Here is a 9439-nt window from a genome sequence, read left to right on the forward strand (position 1 = left end):
GGGCGGCTGTATGTTCCCCTCCACCTTCGCTTGAAGGTTATCCAACAGCTGCATGATTCTAAAACTGCTGGCCACCCAGGAATTAAGAAATCCCTGAATTTAATTAAAAGACACGTTTGGTGGCCTCACATGTCAGTGGATGTTGAATCTTATGTTCATGCCTGCCCAGTTTGTGCTCGGAGTAAATCCTCCCGTAACGCTCCCTCCGGCACTCTGCTGCCTCTGCCCATTCCTGCTGCTCCATGGACCCACATATCCATGGACTTCATCATGGATCTTCCAGGGTCCTTAGGGTTCACGGTGATCTGGGTAGTGGTAGATTGCTTCAGTAAGCAAGCTCATTTCATACCGCTACCCAAGTTACCCTCGGCCAAGGAATTGGCTGACTTGTTTGTGTTTCATGTGTTCCGCCTTCATGGGGCTCCTGAGAACATTGTTTCAGACCGTGGGGTTCAGTTTGTGTCTCGGTTCTGGAGGGAGTTCTGTGCCCATATGGGCATCGAGCTTTCCTTTTCGTCAGGGTTTCACCCCGAGACGAATGGCCAGACCGAACGAACCAACCAATCATTGGAACAATACCTCCAGAGCTTTGTCTGATTGCCAGGAGAGATGGGCTGACTATCTCCCCTTTGCGGAGGTGGCATATAACAATGCAGAGCACTCCTCCACCAGGATCTCTCCGTTTATGTGTGTCGGGGGTCGGAGTCCTATAAGCCTCTGTGAACTCAGTGTGCTTGGGTGTGTCATTGTGTTGGTTTAGTTTACCTGCTTTTGTCATCTCCTTAGTGACCTGGTCTGAAGTTGACTCTGCCTGCCTCGGATTGTTACTGACCATTCTGCCTGCTGCCAGCCCTGACCTCGGATTGTTCTTGACCTGTCTTTGCCTTACCCATTTGTACTTTGCTTATTTGGACTTAACCCTTACTGTGCTTTATGACACTGAATAAAGCCTGATTCAAGGATATCTGGAGTTGTGAGAGGTTGTGGTTTGTGTGCCCAGGCGCATTACAGTACCAAGCAATATTGTTTGATATAGAGATACAGGAACTTCAATCAATAATATATACAGTACAGGGAAATAAGGTTATTAGTAGTAAACCCCCTATGGGAATCTATCACTGGTTAGTACAATACAGCAAAAGAATATAACAATAATTACATAGACATATAATAGACAATATAGGAATGCATTCAGGAATGTCTTCTAGCTACCTGTAAAGATGTAGATGTAGATACCCCAGGAGCCTGATTCCCTAAGAACTTCCTGGTATTATCCCAGTTCCCCTTTTATATAGTTAAGTCCCATTAGGTAACATTGGGGACTCTTGGATTGGTTAGTGGGTGTGTTCAGTACGATGATCATTAGTTGACACACACCCCACTAGATTGGGATTGGTTAATGTAATTTGATGGACTTCCCAACTAAATTTGATATGTGAATCTCTAGCTGGAAATCTAAGTTTAGGGGTCCATAAAGGTCATCTTGATGGATTTATTGCCCCTTGAAGGCCCTACTGGTGATCTGTTTGTCATGGAGAATAGGTCTTGTTTCCTGTTTTATCATCTGTTTGTTTATTGTTCCTTGGCAAACCGAACCCTGTATTGGTATTTATTACCTTTTGTTACTTCTGTGAAGTCCTGGAATTGTAGCCCCCCCCCTTGGAAATCCTAGGTGGTCTGACAAAGAGAAACGGATCACCAACATCCCCACACATATACAATATAGTTACATATATATATGTACCATAAATATCTATAAACAATTATGAGGTGCAACAATGTCCACCTTGATACCTTCAGATGTTTTGTTAACACAGAGGGGAAGAAGGTTTGTATTCTATTTGCCATTTTTTTTCCTTTTTTTTAATCACAGTTTATTAGTGATATAGGTCTAAAGGAGGCAAGAAGATCAGGGTTTTTTAGGTATGGGGCATGGTGGGACAGGATGTGGTTATAAACTTCCAAAAGTAGAGTACTAATCTAAGGAGCTAAGATTTTATAGTATTCCGCCGAGAATCCATCTGGGCCTGGGGTATTATTAGTGGCCAGGGATCCTATAGAACAGAGAACTTCTGCTTCCAAAACCAGGGCTTTTAGAAAATGTTTAGCTTTGTCCAGCATAGGAGAAAATCAGGTTGGGACCCCTGGGCCGAATAAAATGCCAGGATTTCAGAATGTGCCAAAAAGGTGGTATTCGTGAAAGGGTCTTTTACTTTCAATATGTGACGTTTAGGGCCAAAGGGGTTAGTTGGCAGGAAAGTAAAGTGCCAATTTTGTTCCCCCAGTGATATCATCAAGTTAGAGATAGCGTCTATGCACCTGGGAACTTGATCTTGGAAAAAGTTATATTATTTGTAGTATGTCCTAATCTGTTGTGAGGTGAATTTCATGACGTGGCCTCTAATCACGGCCTTCAAGGTACGCTACAACAGAATAGGGGTATCCCTGTTCACCCAGTGAGATTGTGGAGATAGGCCCTAAATGAAGAAGGTCTGCCTAAAAAGGCAGGAAATCTCCACAGGAACATTCTCCAAATAAGATTTTTCAATCGAAATTGTAGGGATGTGGCAGTGTGATCCAAGAGGGTGAAATTACTGATAGAGACTTTCTTCACTCCCGAGAGCAAACTCTCAGTCAGTAACATAAACTGTCAGTAACATAAAGTCTATTCAGGAAAATGTGGAGTGTGCTTTGGAATAACATATATGTTGGATTTATGTTGGATGAAGAAGACGCCATGTGCCCAACAAAGGTGTTTGTAGTAGCAAGCACTTTAATTCAGAAGTAGACGCCTCTGGTCTGGAACCTATTGGTTTAGACCTATCCAGTGTGGTGTCCACTACTGCATTAAAATCACCTGCCAGAATTAGATTTGGGTAGGAATTCTCCAACTAGTAAAGAAAGGGGAAGGGTTAGTGTTTGAGGCATAAGCACAACATAAGGTTTAAACTGTTCCTGCATTTACCACTTGTGCAAAAGGCATCTACTCTCAGGGTCTAATTCAGTTGAGATTGTTAAAGGGTAAATGTTTGCTAAGTATAAGAACCACCCCTTTTGTTTTGTTTCTATAAGTTGTGTGAATCACATTGCCAATGCAAGGGGCACACAGGAGCGGGGCATGTCCTTCCTTCCAGTGTGTTTTCTGCAGGAACACAGGAGATTGTTTTTTAAGATGCATGAGCACCTTATTGTTTTATAGCATTTTTGAATACTATTTAGGCCCAAAACATTCCATGAAAGGAATTTCAGATGGGTCTGGTCTCTCCCACTAACAGCCAATGAGGAGTGGGAAGGGATTGCCATAGGGGTTCAATAATTAGGTTGAATGATCAAGTCATTAAAAAGGGAGGAGAAGTTCATAAAATACTCAAAAGATAACTAAGGGCTAAAATGCCACCTATTAAAACCATCAACTTCTGCAATTGCAATGGGGATAAAGTACATACTTATTTTGTAATCAGAAATACCTGCTGTCAGAGAAAATTGACAGAGGGGCACAATGTTTGAAAAAGTTGCAGTTACAAAGTTGCAGTGTATAAAACGATTGTATAGAAAAAAATGAATTTTCCTGGATGCCCCAAGAATAAATTCCTTATCTGCATAGTGGAAATATTTATTGATGACAGGGTGAGGGCGTTGATTAGCACTAGGATGATCAGGACTGATGCAATGAGCTGTTTTGATACAGCGGGAGGAAGGTTTAACATCATCATCAGATTTGTTGTGAGAAATTGTAGAAGTTTCTGTCCCTTGTAAGTTTCCGAAATGCCGATAAAGCGTAGGATAGATCTGCTTTTATTTTCCAGGTCTTCCAGTTTGCTTTCCATAGAGGTGAGTAAGGTAGCCTGAGCTAAGATTTTGTTTTGAGACTCTAACATTTGATCCTCCAGATCTCTGTTCCAGTTCAACTATGCACTGGGTATTCAAAGAAAAAAGAGTGGTCTCTATAGACTTTAGTAATTCATCAAAATATGGCAATAAAATTTTGGGAACTTGATACCATCTGTGATAGATCGGTCGCTGAGAGCGAGTTTTGTATCCCTGCACCCTCTGCCTCCAATGGATCCAAGGAGAGTGGTATGTATGGAGAAGGAGGGGGAGGGGAATCAGATATCTGAGAGGGTTTCTGTTTTTTGTTTTGTTTGCGAGTTGTGGAGGGGGATGTTTTCCATAGGTGATACTGCAGCAGGAAAAGAAGTGGAAAGAAAGGGATATGATTATATTTTCATGTTAAGATAATTTAAGTTGTTAGCCAGCCCCTAGAGTTTAGAATATATTAAAAAGACAGGCAAACAGAGATTTTTTTGGGGTACTTATATTGAACAAAAGTTTACATTAATAGTAACAGTCAAGATACAATATGGAATACAAAAGCTCCAGTTTTTGATTCTCCCAACCTCATCAGAACCAATAAGGTCTTGTTGGGATATCTAGCTATACAAGTACTTCTACTAAATTAGGTGTTAAAACCTATTAGGTCAGTGAAAAGGATAGGTTTCTTGAAGACAATACACGTGAGGTCCTTTTTGTCTCTGTTAGCCCGATGCGTTTCACCTTCATTGCTTCCTCAGGGGAGCTTGGGGCGGAAATTTTATTAATACTATACCTTAATATTCCCACACCTAATATCATTTCTTATAATCCCTACTCCCATGTACATTTATAATTCAATCCTAGACATAGGATCCTAGACATAATTATCCAAATAACATCTAACACATACTTTTCATATAGGATATCTCATCAAATGATTACACAAAAAACTCAACAAAAAAGTTTTCTTTTTAACTTGCCAAGGATTTTTCAACATATTTAGTATATTTCAGGTCTGTTGAATCCAGGAATGACATCAGTTTCATTGAGTTGGCTCTAGTTCTTGTGATACAGGAATCAGAATAGACGATTTTACCAACAACAAATGCATATTATCAATCTTTATTTACACCAATGTTTTGCATTTTTTTATATAATATATAATATAATTTTTTATTGCAAAAAGTAGGAAAAAGATATACATTCAATATAAACCCAGAAAATGCATTGTTTACTTTGGCAGATGACATTTCACTTATAAAATCACATATATATATGGATTATGTAAAACATTTTACCATATCCAGCAAAACAAGAAAAATATGGGTTAATGGGATTTAACAGGGTGAACATATTGCAGCCTACTGATGTCATTGCTAGAAAGATGGCATGCTAACAACATGTATACTCATACCTAGTTGGGGTCTGTATACCAGTATCAATAGTCATATATCTACCTATTACACATCTGGATGCACCGAACATCCTCCTATCATACCACACTGTATGGCAAAATTATTCATTTATATCATGCAGTTGCTCAGGGGAAAGAGTGTACTGCAGATAAGCCATCTACGTGTTAAAGAATTTTTGAGAGTGAGTATCAAGGTGTTGGGTCACCTCTGTCTTATCTACTATCATCAAGATTGGCAGGTAAGTTAAAAGCTGGGTGGTTGTTGGGGGGCGTAACTCTATTCAGTTTTTTTATATGCACTTCTTAGCAGCCAGAAGGCATAAATGTACAAATTTGGATTTTCTTAATCCTCAGATCAAAGGCGTAATAAGCTCTGTGTACGATTTTGTATTGCTGTTCTCTCCACAATGCACTGACTATAGTTTTTCTGATAAGGGCCCAACTAGATTCCAAGAGATCAAGTGTATCTAAATATGGCAAATCTAGAAACTATATATAAAATATAATATAAAAATTACATCTCGGGAAACCAAGTCCAAAAGTAATGTCCTGCACCATAGGATATATATCAGAGATGGAATGTTTAGAGCAGGGGTTGGCAAACTCCAGCCTTTAGGCCAGATATGGCCTAGCCGGTAGTTCGTTCCAGAGGGCGTTAGGAATTATCAGAGCCGTAGCCACTGGAGCTCTGATGCGCCCCCCTTTCAGTGGCTCCCCTATTTACCGCGGCAAGAATTGATACTTCCGCCGCCACGGTAAATAGGGAAAGCTCCCGGAAGGTAAATGCATACGGAGGAGAGGGATTTCACTTCAGGGGGAGTTCCCTGATGGTGGGTGGAGCCATTATGGCAGGTTTGGCCTAGTGTGCTCTCGCCCACCCCATAAATGACCTAGTGGCCATAAAACTTTGCCAAACCCTGGTTTAGAGGATGGCGTTGCCAAAATACTGGACAGTGGAGGTGTTAGTGTCACCTTATATGTGTTTTCAACTATTCTAAAAGTGCCATGAGTTTGAGTAATACAGAAACTTGGGACTTCTGGGGGCGGAGCCAAAGACGGCACCTGCATCTTACCAGCGCTCCGACGGGACCCGCTGCTACTTCCTTGTTTCGGTGCTGGGGCAGAGGATTTCTGACCCCGATCTGTGCGGCTGTGAGTGATGGCTAATCCAGTGTAGGAAGATCTCTTCTCTGGAGCATGATATCGTCTTAAGGAGCGCAGAGTCAGTGCTCGCTGGAAGGAGTGAGTACGTGGTGGACATCTTGAGAACTCTTCACCTCTATATTCTTGAACTACACTGCCAGCTATCACTCCTGAGCAATTACATGCTTTCTAGCAAGTTTAAACCTTCTTTCTCCTCTAAAACATTCATAAACTTTTTTTTCTTTTGAGTTTGCTTCCCTTTATTGTTCTTGGAAGCCTGCAGATACCCCTGGGGAATTTGTTAACACAGTGGCGAGAATAGTCTGCACAATGCTCATCACTGGCATTTTTGTGTGTATTTTGTGTTTTTTGCTATGGTGCTGCCGCTATTTCTCTGACCCTTCAGGGGATGTACAAATATCTTACTTGTTCTACCCCCCGTACGATGGGCAGGCAAAATAAGGCAAAGGGGGCAGCACGCTCCCCTAAGCATAACACAGCTGCTAACTCACCTACCCATTCTCGAGGGGTATACATCCATCGCCCATGGATGTATCTAATTCAGAAGGCGCACCTTTAGGGTCACAGTTACCCTCCTCTTCCACAGCACAGGAGGTTTACAATTTTTTGTTACCTTATTTTGATAAGAAGTTTATTACCCTCCAATCCTCTCTTGACGCAATTCCTTATACTCTGATCAGACCATCCATAATCAGGGCCCAAAGCATTTCTATTTAAACAACAGGCAAGGTCACGTTGGGACCCTGGTCACATGCCCAAATCTCAAGTGCCAAAATTATAAGTCTTAGCCCTGTGTATGCAATTGTTTTCCCCTGCAACCCTCATCAGATTGTATATGGTACGTCTCCCATTCTGCCAAATCTCAGCCCTGTGTATGCAATTCTGCCAAATCTCAGCCCTGTGTATGCAATTGTTTTCCCCTGCAACCCTCATCTGATTGTATATGGTACGTCTCCCATTCTGCCAAATCGCAGCCCTATGTATGCAATTGTTTTCCTCTGCAACCCTCATCTGATTGAATATGGTACGTCCCCCATTGTTGATGAATTTATTGCACCAACTTTAATCTCCTCATAGATTTATCTGTTCACTATCCCTTAGTTCCAGCTGAGTGCACATTGATATTTATTGCCCTGCCAACCCCTCCCCTCCCCAGGTTCAACTGATATCCCAAATTCCTTATACTCTGATCAGTCCATCCATAATCGGGGCCAAAAGCACTTCTATTTAAACAACAGGCAAGGTCACGTTGGGACCCTGGTCACATGCCCAAATGTCAAGTGCCAAAATTATAAGTGCAATGGGAATTAATCCAGGGAATTCCATCATCATCCTCTACTAACATCACTGATGAATTCACCTTCTTCATCTGCCTGCAACTAAAGTTCATTTATCTCTCCTTCTACAGGTACGTCTCCTATTCTGCCAAATCTCAGACCTGTGTATGCAATTGTTTTCCCCTTGATACAGGAATTGGAACAGATTAGGACATACCATTTTACTCTGCCGCTCCTGCCTTTGGACTGACTTATCCATCTGGAACTCCAACACTTCCTCTGCTGCTGCTATTCTGAACTGGTATTTCATCAAACCATCTCTTTGACTGAATCATCATCCCCCACTCCTGGAACTCAGCAAGTTTACAAGCCTCACTTGAACCCATATTACTGGACTGCTTCTCTTGGACTTCAGTTTGCCACAGTATTTAATGTATGCATATGGTTACCAATTATCTGTAAAAATGTATTATTCACCCTGCTCTCTCTTTGTTGGCACTACTCCCTGTCCTCCCCAGTCTTATAACTCATTGTCTCTCTGCTCCTTCACTCTCCTTATTTCTCTGTCTGTGCTCCTGCACCTTTTTTCTCTACTGATACTCTCTGGTGACATCTCACCCAACCCTGGTCCCCCACGCAGCCTCCCCCTTCCATACACTCTCAGTAAGATTTTCCCTTTTCGTAACCTCATCCCCATTCACCCTACCCATAAGTCCTTACCCCCTCTCTCTGGCAGTCTATGGAATGCCAGATCTGTTGGCAACAAATTAACCTCCATACACAACCTTCTCCTTTCTAAATCTCTGAACTTTCTGGCTCTCCCTGAAACTTGGCTTTCCTGCTCTGACTCTGCCTCTGCCTCTGCTGCTGGTCTCTCCTATGGAGGCCTGCACTTTACACATACCCCTAGACCTGGTAACAGTGGGGGGTGGTGTGGGTCTCCTCTCACCTAACTGTATGTACAGAGTCCTTCCTACTCCACCCTCTCTCATTTTCACTTCATTTGAAGTCCGCTCTGTCCGTCTCTTTAGCCCCCTACTCCTCATTGTTGTGGTTGTCTACCTCCCCCCTGGCCCAGTATCATAATTTTTGGATAACTTTGCATCCTGGCTTCCACACATTCTTTCCCATGACCTGCCCACCCTCATCCTTGGTGACTTTACTGTTGCAATGGATGAGCCCAACCTTCCCTCTCAGCCAAACTGCTCTCCATGACCTCCTCATTTGGACTCACACAGTACATCAATGGCCCCACACACATAGCCAGACACACTTTAGACCTGGTATTTTCTAACCTCTGCAACCTCACCCTCCTTGACAGCTCACAATTTCCCCTTTCTGATCATAACCTTATCACCTTCAAACCTATCGAACTCTTGCCCTCCCTTGCCACATCCCAGACCTGGTCAGTGGCAGAGAGATATCTGTAACCTTGATCACAACCTTTTCTCAAACTGCCTTGCGTCCCTAACCCCCTCCCTTTCCAAAATCACCTCCCCAGATGAAGCTGCCACCATGTTAAACCATGTTGCCCCTGCCACCTTCCGCTACCCCCACCCTGACAACCCCGACCCTGGCACAACAATCACACCCAAACAGCTACAAAAGACTGTTCGTGCAGCTGAGCGCAAGTGGAGGAAATCTGGCCTCAGCGCTGACTTCATGGACTACAAAGCCAAGCTACAAAGCTTTAACACAGAGCTCACTGTTGTTAGGAAACATTATTTCTCCGCAGTCATTTCCTCTCAAGCTTCCAACCCACGCAACCTCT

This window comes from Pyxicephalus adspersus, chromosome 12 (genome assembly GCF_032062135.1).
Source record: "Pyxicephalus adspersus chromosome 12, UCB_Pads_2.0, whole genome shotgun sequence".
Lineage (NCBI taxonomy): Eukaryota > Metazoa > Chordata > Amphibia > Anura > Pyxicephalidae > Pyxicephalus > Pyxicephalus adspersus.